Raw genomic sequence first — 19,097 nt, 5'->3', positions numbered from 1 at the left:
AGAGGGGGATGCTGCAGCACAAACAACAGGTATGACAGATGATTCACATGACCAAAGGGCAAAACCTGTAAGGAGGGATGAAAAAGATTAACGTCGAACAACAGTTCTTAATATGAAAAGCAATATCAGCAATAGTTAAATAAGAGGGACTTATTAATTAAGAGGACAAATTGGAATCTTGAAAAACAACAGAGCAAATTACTTAATATGCAAAGAAGTGTCCATAGTCTCTGCGATACAGGAGTTATGTAAGCCTTTCAGTCCTAAATGGGTCTTCATAAGTAGTAGTGTTATTATTGTAAGTCACTTTAAAAAAGTCATGGGTAAAAAAGGCCAAAACGGGCTCAAATAGAGCGAAGACGTGGTCTTGGAGCAAGGAACTCTTTACGTCTGTCAGCAGTAGACTTTGCATAGTCCTGTGAGAGAAATAATGAGTTGCCTGACCAATAAATGCATTTGATGGATCTAGCAGCTGCCAGAACCCTGAGCAAATCTGTGTATTCTAGAAAGTACAAGATAACTCCTCTTGGTTTTCTCATATTGGAAGAAGAAGTAGCAGATGGAGGGCCCAGTCTATGAGCGCATTGGATGTTCAGAGGAGTTTCTTCTGGTAAGTTGAGAAGTTTTTGAAGGAAAGATTTGAAGAAGGCGATGGGGTCTGATCTTCTGAACACTCGGAAGACCATAAATGAAAAGATTATTTCGCCTGTTTCTATTTTCTAGGTTTTCAACCTGCCTCTGAAGCATTTACACTTGAGAATGAAGAGCCTCTACTTTAGTTTTAGAAGAGCCCATGGACTGAATGTTCTGTTCCGCAATTGTAAGCCTTTCCTCCATTAGTGGCCAAATGTCTGTTAGAGTTCGTTTCATAAACAAAAGTGTGAAGAGCTCTTATTTCTTCCAGCAGGAGGTCCAAGGATACCGATGAAGGTTGTTTAGGAGGAGAAGGAGGATCTTTCTTCAATCTTTTGCTGGGTGACTTGTTTGCAGTAGAGGGCATACTGGTGATTGATGAGGAAGCAGCTTTAGGCGATAAGTCTATTGAGTCTGCCATTAGCAAACACTTTCGACCAAGACGAAAACCAGATTGAAACTTTCAGTTCAAAAGTGCGTTGTAACAGATTCAAACCTGAGAGAGCTGGAGTAACGTGGCAAAATGTTGTCAATGGATATATAATGATAAAAGAGGAGCAGCCATCAATAAAAACAACAGGTACATAAACAAGCATTTACACTGCAATAGGTCTCGCCTTAGAAAAAGTTAGAGCTATTGGCATTGTAAATGACAAACTTTTTATTTATGGGTTGGTTTTGAAAACAGATAAATAAATGGCATTGTCATTTACAATGCCAATAGCTTAGTCTCTCGCAAATGCGAGACCTATTGCATTTGCACACACACACACAGAGCCACACACACACACACACAGAGCCACACACACACAGAGCCACACTCACACACAGAGCCACACACACACACACACACAGAGCCACACACACAGAGCCACACACACACACACACACAGCCACACACACACACACACAGCCACACACACACAGAGCCACACATACACAGAGCCAAACATACACACAGAGCCACACACACAGAGAACCACACACAGAGCCACGCACACACACAGAGCCACACACACAGAGCCACACATACACAGAGCCACAGAGCATAATTCCAAGAGCCAATGTAGGTAAAAAAATACTTGTGAAGAAACATCCTGGGCACCGTGGAGGTGCTGACAGCTCATTTGCTTACGTGCGCCCGGGGCTCCATCACTGGGTGCTGAGGTAAACACCCTGCGTCACGAGACCGCCAGAGACCTAAAAAAACTACAGGTGCCGACGAGTCCGGAGCTCGGCGGGCAAACACATATTTACATCACTTGCTGCCTCCTTTGGATTACTTTGCAATATTTGCGTGTTTGTAATAGCACTGTGTATTGATATTTAAAACGTGCCACAAACCCCGCACATCAGAATAGTATGATCCGAGCTGGCAGATCGGAGCTACGGGATTGGTAAACAAACAAGTGACACACTCTGGGGAAACACCCGGAAGTGCCGACGTGGGATATTTATTGTTCATCTGGTGCAACCGAGCCCCGACCCTGCCGCTTACTATCTTAGCCCATGATCGGGTGGACCATCAGGGTGCCCCAAGACAACCTTGAGGAGCAGAGTATGTGTGTGAGGGAGGGAGGACAATAGAGGCTAGAGGAAGAGAGAAGGGGATGAAGGGGTTAATGTAAGGGAAGAGGGGGGGAGGCGGACGCAAGGTACTGGCTGTCTGAGAGGGAAGGGGTTTGCACAGGGGGTGAGGGAAGAAGGGAGATGTCAGGTTATAGATGGGGGTAAATCAGGGCTGAAAATATAGGAATAAGGACCATGGGCAAAAGCGCTGGCGATTTAAGCTAATAAATGGTGAAAAGAAAAGGCTTCTGACGGTAGAGAAAGACATGGTAGACAAGGGAGAAAAAAAGCACAAGAAAGGTGGGAGAAACACAGTAGACGAGGAGACAGGACAAGGGCGGGGTAACAATGTGTGGTGAAGGGACACAGTAGAGGGGCAGCGGAATTGAGGAGGAACAGGTAAGAAGAAAGGGGAAAGGGTGACGAAGAGAGACTAGGGCGCACCTTCCCCTTTCTGTGTGGCCACAGTCCTTACTGGGAGTCCAACAGCGCCATGAAGACGAGTGACATTTCCTCTGCGGCAGGACATTGAGGAGCGAGGTGCTGTGTACACTGCACACGAAGATCTGTGAGGTGAATTTTAAATACAGTCCCGCCACCAGGTATTTGTAAGCACCAATTTGTGTATGTAATTTCAATAGAACGTTGCAAGACCACGTAATGTTATTGTAAATAACTACATGTCATTTAATATGCAAAAAATACAAATATTTGTTAGACAGTGACGGTACTAACAGATCGGGGTGAGCTGGAGGGAAGGGGCGAGAGAGACTCCCTGCTTGGCGACCATAAGAGGCAGACCCCCTTCCGCCAGAAACTGACAAGGGAGAAAGGCAGGTGGAGTGGTTATGGAGACAAGACCCCCCTCCCCCCCTAAGTAGCCCCAAAACACTACGCAGGCCCGTGGCCTGCTGCAGCAAGTCCCCCGAGGTGCCATCGATGACTTTGACGCTGCCCCGGATGGTGACGGCGAAGATGGTGTTGAGTGCCGTGTGGTAGCTCAAGCTGTACAGCCCTTCTCCGTCGCAGCTTAGGCAGCCGTCCCGCTCCAACAGGGTTGCTTGTCCCCCTCCGCCGCCACCTTCTTATGCTCCGCCCAAGCCCCCAGGACCCCCGACAGCAGCCATCGTCCTCACAGCACTGCTGGGGCGACCCCGTGGTGCTTGTGTGTTCCCAGCTCACGGGGGCGTGCGGGGCAGTGGTAGCCGCTACCACCACTGCAGCCCTACCGCTGCCAGTCACCATCCGGGTCCAGGAAGCCGCCACAAACACTTGGGCGAATGGGAAGTGTTGCAGAAGGAAGCCACTTGGTTACGCTCAGTACTAGCCCTGCTTCCTCGCGAGAAGGCACGCCTCTTGTGGCTCGGCATGTAGTCAGAAGATGGAGGTGGAGTCTGAGACACGAGGCGTCGTACATCTCAACAGATCCAAAACTGAAAGCAGGATCAAGTGGAGCCTCACGATTTTACCTTCTAAAATGAAAGAAATAGAAAAAACATCTATTTCTTTCATTTTGGTATAATCGCGGCACCCGCGCTTTACTTATAACATTTTAAAAGTAAAGCGCGGGTGCCGCGATTATACTAAAATGAAAGAAATTTCTCTTTTAGAGCCGTCCCATTTTCTGCTGGCGTAAAAGTTTTTATCTTCTTTATGGGGCCATCTGTTTCGCCCCATAAAGAAGATAAGAAACCTTTTACGCCAGCAGTAAGTCGGGGAAGTCCGTCCGAATGGGACGGCTCTAAAAGAGAAAAGAGTACGTGACTGTGACCTCTTTTCCAATGGCTGGCCACCGTTTAGCATGAACGGTTACGCCAGCCAATGGAAAAGAGGGCCGGGGCTTAACCCTCGCTAGTGAAAGTACCCTAAAAACATAAGATCTCGCAAGTGAGACTGCGCATGTGCAGCCTACGCTAGCCAAGACCTAAAAAGAAGTGAAAGAGTACCTTTTCAGCGGAGTGTAGCTTTAGAAGGCGCATAAAAAATTATTTTCTCTGAAAAAATGATAGAAGCACGAGCAAGTCATTAAAATGATCTTAACACTTAATATATGGCTAGTAATTTGCCTGTGAAAAACATGCCCCGAAGATATTGCTGACAGGAGGCTGCTTACATCGTGCAAGACGCTAAGTAATGAAGAAGCAGGAATAGGAACATAACGTAGAGAAAAACAGGGATAGACCTGCAATAAACAGCTTCACACCTCAGAAGCATGTTCGAACCGTGATGAACAGATGCGGCGCCGTCGAGTCATCCGTCTGATGAGGTAAGTTTCGCTGGTTACCAAAATGGCGGGCGTTGCATCGACGGAGCCGTCTAATGACGAGTGCGGTGAAAGCGGAACATTGCGTGCTGCTGAGCGAGAAAACGCTCACATCGGGGCACGCACCAAAGCAAGAGGAGTTTGTGCTAGCGAAATGAAGAACGTACAGTACCATTAGTAGGTTGTTTGCGCTGGCTCACCAGTCGCCTACCTGGGATAGTCAGAGGATCGCCGCCATCATCTGTGGGCACTAGCCATGCCCGACAGTGTTGCTTTATTGTTTGATTGTGTTTGCATGTGTTGACACCAGCTATGCAAAGGTTTCACCTCATTAGTAAGCATTATTGTGTCAAAGCTAATGTCATATACCCTGTCTCCTCTGGTCGGCTTACTCTGAAACCTTATCTATGCAACAGGAGTTTTTAGGTCGAGCCTAGCAGCAGCGCGCATGTGCTACTCACTCTGCGAGACTGCTGTAGTAGAGTATGGGAGAGAAGCTGCGCCCACACCCCTCCCATATTTTTCATTGGCTTGTGTCATTGTCTTTCGTAAATGCTGCCTTCGGATTCGTTAATAGGCTTGTTAGTCCCTCCTTAGTAAGGCCTTATCTTCATTTGTTCTATCCCATGGCGACTGGCCCTTTTACTTCAGTTGTTACACAGGATCTGTTATTTAGTCTGTAAGCACTAGTTACTTGATTGAGTTTCTCTTACTGCAGGCCGGACATGCGCTGCTTCAGCTGAAACCGCTTGTGTTTTTTTAAGCATCATGTCTGTCCTCGTAATAAGGGCGCCTGCTTTCAATCACTTAAAACCAGCATTATCTTGTGTCTTTTTCAACCCCCCAAGTAAAATGGATTTAGAAATGATTAGCAAATTAAGGGCCAGATGTTCGGTAAGTTCCAATTACCGATTCTAAAATACCGAATTTTACCGATTCGGTATTTCAGAATCGGTAAATGGTATGTAGGTAAGTATTCGGTAAATTTTACTGAATCAGTAATATTCGGTATTACCGATTCGGTATTTACCGATTCGGTAATTCCCATTCATTCCTAAGGGCCTGGAGGCCCATAGGAATGAATGGGAAGCCATTCAGTATTACCAATTTGGTAAATATCGAATCGGTAATAGGGGGAACATTCTCAAGGGTGGCAGGGTGGCACATTGACACCCTGTTGCATCCCTGAATAGTGCATGGGTGCACATGTGGCACACATACATGTATGTCTGCCACATGGCACTTTTGAAAAAGCACAATTTGCTTTTTCAAAGGTTTTTGATATTTACCACCAACTTTTATTTGGTGGTAAATACTGAATCCTTAACTATGCAATGCACTCATTTGAGTGCTACCTACATTTCAGATTCGGTAATTTACCGATTCAGTATTTTAAGGAATCGGTCCCTAAATTACCGATTTGGTAAATTACCGAATCTGACCGGTATTGGGCTACCTACATCTGGCCCTAAGTCATGTGAATTCCAGGTAGCACATAATCCTGTGCTTATGGGCTGAAACTGACAACAGCACACCTGTTACATGTCCTCTGTACTAAAGCCACCTGACCAGTTGTTTTTAAAGCCTGTTTGATTAATAACACCACCAATACCACCAGCTTCACCAATACCACCACTACCAATACCACCACCATCAATACCACCACCACCTCCACCAATACCACCACCACCAATACCCCCACAACCCCAAATACCACCACAACCACCGCCAATACCACCACCAATACCACCACCACCAGTACCACTACCACCACCAATACCACCACCGCCAATACCACCACCACCAATACCACAACCGATACCACCACCAATACCACCACAAATACCACCCCCACCAACACCACCACCATAATAATACCAACACCAACACCAATACTACCACCACCACTGCAATATCATCACCACCACTCCAATACCACCCCCACCACCAATCCAATACCACCACTACCAATCCAATACCACCACCGCCAATACCAATACCACTACCAATACCACAACCGATACCACCACCAATACCACGGAGCTGTAGTCGAGACCATCCCTCACTCCCTCCATGCCTGCCATAAAGTACAGCCTGCCCTGCACCAGGAGGTGAAGCTAGGGCCCTACTACAGCTGTGGTATTTTTTATTAGTCCCAAAATAGCAATGACATTACGCAATGCCACACTGCACACTCAAATCACGGAGAGGGCAGGAACTAGCCCCCCACCTCCCGCTCTTCCTCCTGAGCCGCAACAGTGTAATCACAGAGCGAAAGGTGTTGGAGCGCTTTGTTAGTGTTTATAACTCGGATCATATGTAACTCTCACTTCACTCTTTGTGTCTGTGTAATTTACAGCACTTGCACATCTTCTTCACTGCACTATTTATCACTACTTTGAAGACGTCGCAGCCAGTCTCTTCCTCTGATATGTACAATCTAACAAGCGATCGAGAAGGCCCTTTATTGCTATGCAATAGGTCTCGCATTTGTGAATAACAATACATTTTATTTATGTTTTAAAACCGAAAACATAAATAAAAGGCAATGCATTTACAATGCCAATAGCGCAAACTTGCATGAAGGCGAGACCTATTGCATTGCAAATGCTTGTTCCTGTCTGTCTGTCTAGGGCTTTAATCTTGTGCAAAACGTTGCTGTCGTCTTTTTCTTTCATGTAATTTGTTTTTCTTCCCAGTGCTTGTCTCTTTCATCTCCATAACAGTAATAAGGTACAACATGGTGCCAAGGACAAGGGCCTAGAGTTTTGTTTTCAAATATTGGGGATAGGCAAAGGGTTGGCTTTCATCAGTGCTTAGTTTTAGAAATCTACATATGCATTTTGATATGTGAGCAGTGTTGAGGAGCTGTGGTTTGTCTATTCTGTGTTCTACACATTACTCTGATTCTGTAGGTCGAGCTGCATTTGCAGTATCCCAGCATTTTGACTGGCTGAAGCAAAAGTTAAATACACTATGTTCACACCTGTGTATTTCTTCTGTTGGTTTATAAATAGTGTCCTTGTCTGCACACATTTTGTTTTCTCCTGAACTGGCAGGACATTAACACATTGTTGTGTCCTTGGGTTTACAGAGATTCTGTGTCTTGCTCAGCTTCCTGCAGCGGCCTGGAATGGTGCATTGGCACCTGGGAGCCTGGTTCATCCATTACTGACCAGAGAAAGGGATGGGTATTGTCTGGTCAAAACATAAATCTTTCTACTGACTGGCCTCTACTTGAAATCTTACCCTCTCACTCCTCCAGATGTCTGACAAGGGGGTCCAGATTATCACATAGAAGAGCTAATCTGGTCCCGTTGGTAATCCCACATTCTACGTCCTCTAGGCTCTGCTGCAGCTGTGTTTCTGTTCCCAGTCGCAAATCCCCATTCTAAGTCCTCAAGACAGTGCTGCTACCTGCTTCTCTGGTCTCATCAGTAATTCCTCATTCTAAGTCGTCTGCACAGTGCTGCTACCCATTTCTCTGATGTCATCAGTAATTCCTCATTGTAAGTCCTCTAGAGAGTGCTGCAGCTGCTTCTCTTTTGCCAGTGGTAATTCCTCATTCTGAGTCCTCTAGGACGTGCTGCAGCTGGTTCTCTGGTGTCAGTGGTAATTCCTCTTTCTAAGTCCTCTAGACAGTGCTGCAGCTGCTTCTCTGGTGCCAGTGGTAATTCCTCATTCTAAGTCATCTAGGCAGCGCTGTAGCTGTGTCTCTGTTCATACATCCACTACACTCCAAAACACATGGGTAAAAGACATTGCCATTTACAACACCAATAGCTTTAACTCTAAAAAAGGTGAGACCTATTGCATTTGCAATGCAATAGGTCCTGCATTTGCTGGAGATGAAACTATTGGCATTGCAAATGACAAATGTTTTTATACCTACATTAGAACCAGTTATCGTACAGCATAGTTGTATTAGATTATGAAAAAAGTTGAGCTATATAAAACCTCCCCACATACCTTATTGTGCCATTCACCCGGAAGTCAGAACTTTGCATTTCTGCATGCCCTCTGGCAAGCACTCTGTGTGTCTAAGCCCATCCCTGGTCCAGTATCTTATATACCTCTTATGCATGGAGAGAAGAAGGGTTGGCTAACGCTTGTCTCCTGTTCTATTACTCATAATATTGAACAATGCTTCCTGTTCAAAAAATAGTTATACACAGAAGCTTACTGCTAATTTTCTTTCTTTAAGACAGAATAAACAAGGACATCTCTCCTTGTAGATGTATTTCAGCTGTCCTGCTCTTGGACAGTGTGTGTAACAGAGAATAGAAAAATCGTTTTGGTACCATGGCAATTAATCACACATATATTAGCTGCATCACTCAAATAAGTAAGCCTGCTTTCTAGGTTCTGTATACACTCAAGCATTTAAATGCTCAAACACTGACCATTCTAGCATACATCTAGGCCTGTCTTGTATGTAACATTAAAAATACATATAGCCATGGCCCCCGCTTTAACAGCTAAAGCAGGGGTGGAGAGCTGTGTAAATCCTACTTAAATCAAGTCTAATCCTCGCAGCCGGCCCCAGGGTTGTAGGCTTCTGGCCGTGTATGTTTATCAAAAGTGCAATAAAGGTTTCCCCTACCTTGGGAAGATCTTGGAGAGCTATATCACAACCTGCCTTTCCACCTTCATTGAGGACAACCATCTCTTGGCCTCTCATCAAGCGGGATTCCACCCGGCCCACTCTACTGAGTCAGTGGTCCTGTCCGTTCTAGACGAGCTAAAGAGCAAGGCTGATTCCAATCTACCCCAAGCCTTGGTGCTCCTTGATCTGTCCGCTGCGTTTGACACGGTCGACCACTCCATTCTTCTCGGCCATGTCTGCGCAGCGGGCGTTCGGGGCACTGCCCTCTCTTGGCTCACCTCCTTTCTTAAAGAACGGACTCAGGCGGTCCACCTGTCTGGCTTTACTGCCCCCACCCGCTTGGTTCCTTGTGGGGTCCCCCAAGGCTCTTCCCTATCCCCTCTTCTTTTTAATCTTTACATTCACCCTCTTATACTTTCTCTTCTTGACATGTGGGTCTCCATGTACAATTATGCGGATGACCTCCAGTTAGTATTTGATCTTTCCTCTCCTTTGCACTCCCTACCTAAATTCCACTAGTTTTCATCTCTGAGTGGATGAACCACAATCAACTGAAACTCAATCTGGACAAGACTGAGTTGGTCCTGACTGGCCCCACCACCTCCCCTTGGTCGGCCGCCTTTTGGCCCTCTACATTCGGCCCCCCGCCCGTACCGGCGGCCTCTACAAAGACCTTGGGCATTAAAGTCAGTCGGGACCTCTCTATGCACGCCCAGATTAGCTCAGTTGTTTCTTCCTGTTTCCTCTCCCTCCGGATTATCCGGAAAGTGTCCCGTTTTTTTTCTTCCGATGCTCTCAAACTTATCATTTTGGGTACGATTCTCTCCCGCCTGGATTATGGGAATAGCCTCTACGTGGGCATCCCGGCCTACGAATTACGCCGTCTCCAGGCTATTCAGAATCAGGCCGCCCGTCTTATCCATCACCTCCCTAAGTCCCTTCACATCACTCCTGTTTTGAAATCCCTCCACTGGCTCCCCATTTGCCAGAGATCTCTCTTCAAGATGGGTTGTCTGGCCTTCATGGCTCGTGCCCGCACTGCCCCGGCTTTCATTAATTCCCTCATTAGTCCCTACACTCCCAATCGTGCCCTCCGCTCCTCCAATTAGTCCCTTCTCAATGTCCCGCGCTTCCGCAGATCCAAAACTGGAGGCACTAGATTCTTGGTATTAGCCCCCCGCTTCTGGAACAGCCTTTCTCTGTACATCAGATCTATCCCAGCTTACTTACAATTTTGTAAGGCCCTTAAGACCTTTCTGTTTTCCCAAGCGTACTCCGGTTGATGTCCTCATGGTACAACTCCATTCTCCCTAGTCCTCCACCTTAGCGCCAGGAAGACGCTTGGTCGCAGTGCGCTTTATCAAGAACTTTCAACTTAAAATAAAAAAAATTTAAAAAGCAGGGGTGGAGTTCTTTATGGACCTCTTCTTTCTGCAAATTCGAAGGCAGAAGCTTATAATTGTAAATGTAAATGTAAATGTATGTGTCTTGTAAAGCGCACTGCTGCCCTGAGGCGTCGTGGCGCTGTAGACCGCTGGGGAACCCGTCCTGGCTATCCCTGTGAGATGGTCCCTACTGGGTATCTCCAAGGTGAAACCAGGCATCCCCGGCGAATGTGGTGGGCCGTTGTAGAGATGAGGCAAGCTAATGCCCAGAGTTGCTGAGTGTGATCCCAGGTTAGAGTAGGCACCAAGGCGAGAATTATCGAGTCCGCTGACCCTGGTCCACCACCCTGCCGCGTCGGGAATTGAACCCTGGTCCCGGGCTGTTCTCTACTTCCGGGTCTGCCGCCTCTAACCAGTGAGCCACACCACTCCACTAACCAAAGACCAAAGAAACCCTCCTCCCCCTGTTAGCCCGTGTCAAGTCAGGATCCCCTGCCGACTCCTGCCCAGCCCACGTTTTACGCAAGATCTTTTCAGATTGCTACCTGCCCCCCCTTACCCTTCTTAATGACTCCCTTAGACTGGGCACTGTCCCCACCCCCTATAAAGCGGCCACCATTATTCGCATCCTAAAAAAGCCTGGTGCCGATCATTAACACAATGAGGAAGAAATAAAGATAGGTTGATTAAAAAAAGGGAAAGAAGGATGCGCAGATGAGTGGGTGTATGAGAGGGTAAAAGGATGGGTGGATGAAAGAATAGATGTACTGGGTGAAAGGGTGTCTGGGCGGGTAAAATGATGGATGGTTTGGTGAAAGAATAGATGGATGAGTGGGTGAAAGGATGGATTGACAGCTGAAAGGACGCATGAGTGTCGGAACGTATGGGTGGGTGACAGGATGGCAGAATAAATGGAAATCTGGGAGGGCGGATGGATGGATAGGTGGATAAAAGAATGGCAGAATAAATAGAAATTTCAGAGGGTGGGTGGGTGACTGGATGACAGGGGAAATGGAAATCTCAGAGGTTGGATGGATTGGCCAATACCACAACATGAATGGAGGACAGAAGGTAGAGGTAAAATGGTAGATTTCAGCAAGGGATGGAAGGGTGAAAGGATGAATGGATAGATGTTTGGATGGAATAGACAAGAGAGGTCTTGGAGGAAAGAAGTGGGCTCTCGTTTAGCTTGATCGGTGCCATCAGAGCTTTGGTTCAAAGTGCAGGGCATTTTACTTTTTGGGCTACTCCTATCTTGTGAGTCAACAAAAAGAGGGGAGGGATCTGGAGCTTGTTCTGGTCCAGTGTCCGTGCTCGTCAAAATAGTGATTAGATAAAACAATGGGACACTGTTCTTGGTATAGGGTGCGATATGTCACCCAACCTCAAAAGAGGAGGTAAAGACTAGGATAGGGGAGGGGTAGAGAAAGAGAGGGTGAAAAAAGAGAGAGAGGCAGAGGTTCATCCCCGTATCAAGAATCCGATCCCGAAGGGGAGGGTAAATTCTTGCCTCTTAATCGCCCTCACACACCCCAAAGGATGTCATGCTTCATCATCTGGCTTTTTTAGTGCTCCTCATCGGGCCGGCGCTGCAATGTCCGACGGGCCCCCGAAGGGTCTCTTTAGCGGAGATATTTATTGGTGTGGTACCCTTGGTAGGTTAAAAAACCAAAGAGTTAGTGAGTCACAATTAGGCGTAATGTGCCAATGTAACTCTTGTGTTTAGTTACATTAGCACATTACGCCTAATTGGGACTCACTAACCCTTTGGTTTTTTAACCTACCAGGGGTACCACACCAATAAATATCCCATTAGTGGACACCCTTAGGTAATTTTAACCACCTCCGCACGCACTTCACCACAACCTTTTTCTGGATCCCCCTCTCTCTCCCCCCCACACACCCACACTCACCAAACGGCTTTTCTCTTTAAAACATCTCCGCTAAAGGGACATTTCGGGGGCCCGTCGGACATTGCAGCGCCGGCCCGACGAGGAGCACTAAAAAAGCCCTTAGGGCGATTAAGAGGCAAGAATTTACCCTCCCTCGTTTGAGGTTGAGTGACATATTGCACCCTATACCAGGAACAATGTCCCCTTTTTTGATCTACTCCTATCTTGTCACATACATCATACCTCTCCATCAATCTAGAACAACCATGTATACCACATCCCTCCATTTAAGCATCAATTTATCCACCCACATGCATGCATTCTTTTAGTCATCAATGTATAAATTCATGTTTGTGTATTTCAGTGGTACCCATCATGTGTGAATATATGTGTGTCTGAATGTGTGTTGTCGGTTTGCACCTGTTCCTCTGCCAGTGTCGATGCAAGGGGTGAAAGGCCTTAATGCAAGCAATGAATATAGGTCCCTGAACCCAGTCACGTAGACAGCCATAATTGGTGCACAGGGAGTCCCTCGCACTAGTGGGTCACTGTGCCAATGCACCTACTAATTTAATGATGGCTCCACACATAACAATTAGGGGCTTTGTCTACAAGTAAAGGATGCAGCGCTGCGCCGCAAGCCATTTACTGCACCGTAAAGTGTCATTTTCAAAGCACAGGTTTGCATAATATTAACAACAATACGACTCAACCCTGTGCTTTCCCCTGCACTGGAGCACAGTTGGCTGCCATGCGCCAATGCAGGCACCCTTGCATCATTTTGCAAGGGTGCCTGGCTGCGGAATGATTGTTTTTGTGCAGGAAGGGGCACCTTCTTTCTCAAAATTAATCATTAATGGCATTTCCCTATTTCTATGCATCCTGCAGAATGTAGCATGCTAGAAAGAGGAAAAAACGAGGAGAAATAAACGTTTTTCTCCTCGTAGGACCATTCCGATGCCTCCCCTGGGAAGGCATAGGATTCTGATGCATTCCTAGCTTTATAAAATGTTGTAAATCTGGGAATGCGTCAGGTTCCATGGATGTTGCATGGGAACACCCTCAGCAACACCCATGGAGAGCAGAGTAATGCGTGAAAAGGGCCATATTTGCAAGGTTATGAAAAGTCACGCAAGGTGACTTTACTTGGCCTTGTGAAAATAGGCAAGCCCATTGTGCCGCTGATGCATCAAAAAAAGTGACGAACCGGCAGAGCAATGGGTTTGTAAATAAGCCTCTTCTATGTGCTGCTTTGCTGCACTTTGGCACATGTTCCTCTGTGTATCTGTTTGGATGATACCCCTGAACTGTTCAGCCCTGCGACTGTATTTGAGCATGGATATATGGTGTGTGTGTGTGTGCCTGAGAACTTCCACCTTTGACAGCTTGTGACTGCATGACATTTCTCTGTAAGCATGTTTACCTTTGTATATGTTGATTTGTGAGAGTTAATGAAGTCTGCCAATAAATAGAGCATAGTAAGAAGGGTGACAATTGTACTATAGATATATTTTTCATATACACATGCAAATATGGTGAACATAGCTTTAATACAAGAACAAAAATACATGTTTTTTGGCATAAATATTTTAAAATGCTTATTTGAAGTTTCTTTGCGATAAGCTATTACAATTTTTATGATATTTGTTAAAGGAGAAGAAAGTGGATGGGGTGTTGATATGTTATTCAGTTTCATCTCCTTAATATGAAATATATATTGTGAAAATGTGCTATGACCTCTGGCCACATTCTGTACTTACCTCACAGATCCAACAAATGTAGACGCAGCTGTACGCACTAGCATTACTTCTTGATGGACCGTGGGTTGACACCAGTATGGCTGTTCTCTGTCAGTACCACACAGGTGTAACAAATCCAGGTTGTGATATCGTGCTGCAGTTCCTACTTGATGCACCTATCTACTAAACACAGATAATGGCCTCTAACCATTGCCCATAAATGGTGAGCCTATGTGGTGCCCTCAGACTATTGCCAGTGGCCTTGCTAAAATATTCAGGGGCCAATGAAACACTGTTGAAATATGATGAGGGTAGCATTTATGAAGTTAAAAGTCAGTAGATTCGTTTTTTATGAATAAATGTTGAAGTGTAACACGACCCATACATCAATGTATTTGCCTTTGCTAGTGGCCTCAAACATGCACAAGCATATGCGCCACCATAGCCAATGTATCATTGAAGCATAGTGCATGTATAATTAAAACAGGCATAACATATGTATATATGCAAAGCCACCCATTCAAGTTCTCATATATAGTATAGAACGTACAGTGTGCAATGTTTTCTCTTTCTATTGATTGGTTCTCACTTTCAGATTCTTGTATATTTATTGGCCTGTTAATCGTGTCCTTGTGTTTTCTGCAGACATTGGAGACATTCGCCTCGTGTTTGCAAACAAGCCACTTCAAGACGATGCTGAAACTTTTGAGAAACTTGGAATCCTGAACAAGTCAAGCATTCTTATGATTCTTGGACTGCCAGGGGGCAAGTGCTAAAGGCTGTCATGGACAAGCATGTGGAGAATCAACAGTTGCACCAGGACTACAACAGCCAGATGTACTACAGCTATACTGCAAATAATCCCTACCCTACATAACCTTGAAGTAATAAATGATGAAAACTGAAGGCAATGTCAGAAGATATGAGGATATATTAATAAACTGGTCTGTTCAGTTTACTGTGGGAGGCATCAAATGGCAAATCTCTATTATCCGCACCTTGCCACCATCAGTGGCAAGATATCTGAAAGTACAAGCAACAAGCTCAGCAAAGTCCATCCAATAACTCCTTTTTCCCCAGTCATCATACATATTTTAAACATTATTTCCTAAGTATGTTTTCAGACAGTCGCCTCCATCCCTATGACTGGGGCCTTTGAAGCACTTTAGCTCCATATCCGCCCTGCAGTACTCTGCAACTGAATTAAGATACTTCACCTAGAAATCAATATATCAAATTATTCACATCGCCAAATTAGATTGGTAGTCACCTCATCTTAGTGTTTATTTGTATTAGAAATTAGTAAAATTAGTCGTAAAATAAGCTTTTAGTGCACTACCTTTATATTAGACCACGTTTAAAGTTTAGCTATGTGTATTTTCATATATTCATACTGTTATCTCTTTATCCTTGTCTTAACAACATTTATCTGTATTGTGCCGCCTCAGGCTCACACACATATTCATCTTAGTTAGTCATGAACAGATTTTGATGTGTTCTTGTGATGTTTCATCTCCATGTTTTCGTTAGACCTTAAAACAAATAAAATGCGTAAAATTCATTCAAACTTGGGAACAAGTGAGAATGTCGATTCCTTTAATTGGAAATATGATATTTGCCACCTTACCACACGTGCTCATTTTGACAGTGAGATGCATTGAAGTCCAGCCTGGCCTCAACATGGCCACTCCAGCTGCTTGTTACTGAGGGTCAGGTCCGTTTTCCCTATTCTGCTGCAGCATCTCTTCTTATCATCCTTCTCCTTGGGTCTCCAGTACTGTCACTGAAATAAGAAACACCATACCAGGCCAGCACCTTCAACTGTATATTACGTGGACCGCCAAAGGAGAAAGATGCAACCCTACAGTAATTCAGCATGAGATATACCAGTACTCTTCTTGTATGAAAGAAAATTGGAATTAGCACTCATTACTTATACATTACATTAGAGTTCATTAGAGCATCATATATCTGTGATAGTTGGTTGAAAAAGCAGGTCCAGATGATCCTTATAATCGTAAAGGGTGTTCTTTATTGATAAATATATTCAGTTGCTAAAATCCAATGGTCAAAAAATTCATTTAGCCAACTTGTTTCGTCTCATGCGAGACTTCTTCAGGGCTCAGAAATGTATATACGTTGTATGTTCGTATTCCATTAATTAAGAGAATTCTGGGAGACAAATAAATATATTGCCAAGGTAATCCTCTTAATACAATGAAAATGATGCAGACGATGGCGTTGAGCGGTAGGGTGGCCAGCTACAGTGCAATAAACGTTCGGGCTCGTAGTTTTCTTTTTCTCAATGCGCTTGATCTTCGCTCTCTACTGCGAGACTTTGCTCAAGACTGGTGTCCAAAATCTACTGTTCGTAAACACTCAGGGCCCCATTAGGATGGGGGGCGGACTTTGTCCGCCCGCCATCCCGACGTAAAACAGAACTGCCCGCCATAAGGGCGGTGGTCCCGTGGGGGTCATTAGGATGCGCCCGCCACACTGGTGGGCGCATCCCGCATTTTTAACATTGCGGCGGCGCCGCAATGCTAAAAATGCACATTGCGCACTTCAATGCACAACGTGACAGGCACCGTGCGGTGCCTTCCACGCCGTACAGTGAAGTGCAGGGGGTACCTCATGTGCACCCCGCACACCCCGGAGTCCCTGGGGGTCCGCAAAGGGCCCCCACAAGACATTCCCACATGCCTTTGCCGCCACGTAAAAGCATGTTCCCGCCCACACCCTAATATAGATGGCGGTGTCTAACAGACACCGCCACCATATGAAACCCTTTTCTGCCCGGTCAATACGTTGACCGGGCGGAGAAGCAGCGGACAGTCTTTCCGCCCGCCGCGGTCCCCCCCGCCATAGTAATATGGCAGGGGGAAATGGGTGGCGGGCGGGGAAGGATGTCGGGCGGATCGCCACCGCCCGCATATCGGTGGCAATCCGTCCGACATCCTAATGGGGCCCTCAGTCCGGCCGGAGGCATCTGTGGTATAATGTACTTCCACCTCATGTATCAAGTGGAGGTAAGCCTCTCAGTGTGATTTATTTCGGCTCCATTGTGGATTAAGATCAGTGGTATTTTTGATTGCCTATTATATTACCTGTCTCTATGGATTTCAGGTGATGCAACCAGTGGCTGGTCCATTGGAGAGCGCCATAAGGCAGATTTTGCAAAAGCTTACAGTCAGTCAATACTGTTTGCTGCAAGTTTTTGTTTCCTTACCCTTGTCCTGAGGAGGCCAAGATGCAAATGAAGGCCGAAACGCATCCGTGTCGACAGTTCATGATAGGAGGAGTCTAATTGGAAATGAGAAATGATTTCCTTGTTGGTTTAGAGCACACTATAAATAAGTTGGTTAGAGGTGTAGTAACCTTGTGTGCTGTGTTGACTACATCAAAGTGTATTGTCTTGATTTAGTGTATAAACACTGATGTGTGGTCCCAAATAAGTGGGTAGTAGGAACGTATTCTTTTCAAGAAGGAATTTTTGAACATGATTAATGTTGTTTTGTTGAATTGTGATGTCAATTGTATATATTGTTTGTATGTGTGCATATATATGTTTGTATGTTTCAAAAGAGTAACAAAAAACAATGCTTATTTTTTCTAAAAAATGTCCTTTGCGGTATGTGATTTGTTGTTTGAATATATCTCGTATTAATTATCAAAAGTATTAAGTACTGTATAATGGGTAATTTGAAGTTCCCTATAGTTTAGTAGAAACAGATTTTTTCCTCCTTGCCATGTCTTTTTTCTATCCTTGATTAGGCACATAGATTGCAGAGACGGTAACTGTGTGGTTGACTAGGTAGCATTTTGCAGACCTGCTTGACTTATCTACCAGGCTTTCTTATACTGCAGCCGATTGGATAAGTATTACCTCTCCAATATCTTACTTGCAGCAGACAAATGTACCTTTGTTCTATAGTATTTTGATCTAAACCTAGCCATGTCCCCTTTTTCAGATGTGTTTCCTGCAGAAACATTTTTACTTCCTGAAATTTCTGTAGCTTATTACATATCAGAGTTCTTTTTCTGGGTGAGTTTATATATCTGCCATTAAAGAGGAGTACCTTAATCCCCATTGTTGAGCTATGTGTTCACCCTTCTTGCTCCTCTGCCTATACTTTTTTTACCGTCCAGTTCCCACCACTACCCCTTTTATTTTGCCCACCCCCACTACTGATACTAAGTAACTAAATCACTACTGGCAACAGCCAGTAGTGATTTAGCTCTTGGAGGTTCTAGTCTTTCTGGCTCCTGCAATGAAGTTGCCATCATATAGATCAATTCCTTCACTCTCCGTCTTCATCACTATCACCACTGTGGCTTTCAGTTTAGTCTGTGCAAGACTTTAGTAGCATCTTAACTACACATCCTATCACTTGGCAAATCCAAGCTGGTCAATGCAAGTCACATGTGCTTGGCTATACAAGCTGTGGGCTCCCCCCACATGCAGTAGCCATTTCAAAGATTATGCACTCAGAATATGGCCACTCTCTGGTACGCCCTATCTTTTTTCTCACTGATTTGGATTCTGCTACTTGTCTCTACATTGCCACCGTCACCAGCATCATGTCCTCTGATGAGGTCACCCCGCTGAAGTCAGTCTCCACCTTCAGGATGCATTTCCTAGCTGCCTCCATCTTGATGTCCTGGTTTGTGCCATCTTCTTAGACCTGTATTCCACAGGGAAAGTTCCAGTGAACCCTAAGTTACTTCTTGTTAAGTTGTGCTACAATTGTTTCCTCTTGCCTATGGCCTACTGACCCAGGTCTTCCTGCTTCTCTCATCATACTTCCCTTTTGCTGGTTTGTGGTGAACGTACCCACTTTGTCTCTTGGGCCCTCGTTTATGAGAACTGAAGCCTTGCTGCGGTAAGACAGCAATGCGTCTGAAAAACAGTCTTATGGCCTTGGATACGTCATATTTCCAATACAGCACACCATGGCGTAAGGTCCCATGGTGCGTCAAAAAAGAATTACGCTTCCGTGGGACAGATAC

At 45.3% G+C, this 19,097-nt stretch overlaps 1 long non-coding RNA gene across 1 annotated transcript in view; it reads left to right on the top strand.

The window, feature by feature from the left end:
- Nucleotides 1–15,672, top strand: part of LOC144791015 (uncharacterized) — a 39,201-nt gene extending 23,529 nt beyond the window's left edge. Inside the window, exon 2 of the long non-coding RNA XR_013602273.1 lies at nucleotides 14,733–15,672. This is a non-coding gene — a long non-coding RNA (uncharacterized LOC144791015). The remainder of the gene's footprint in view (nucleotides 1–14,732) is intronic.
- Nucleotides 15,673–19,097: the final 3,425 nt, after the last annotated feature.

Source organism: Lissotriton helveticus, chromosome 11, assembly GCF_964261635.1.
Source record: "Lissotriton helveticus chromosome 11, aLisHel1.1, whole genome shotgun sequence".
Lineage (NCBI taxonomy): Eukaryota > Metazoa > Chordata > Amphibia > Caudata > Salamandridae > Lissotriton > Lissotriton helveticus.
This window is presented reverse-complemented; position numbering and strand designations above follow the sequence as displayed.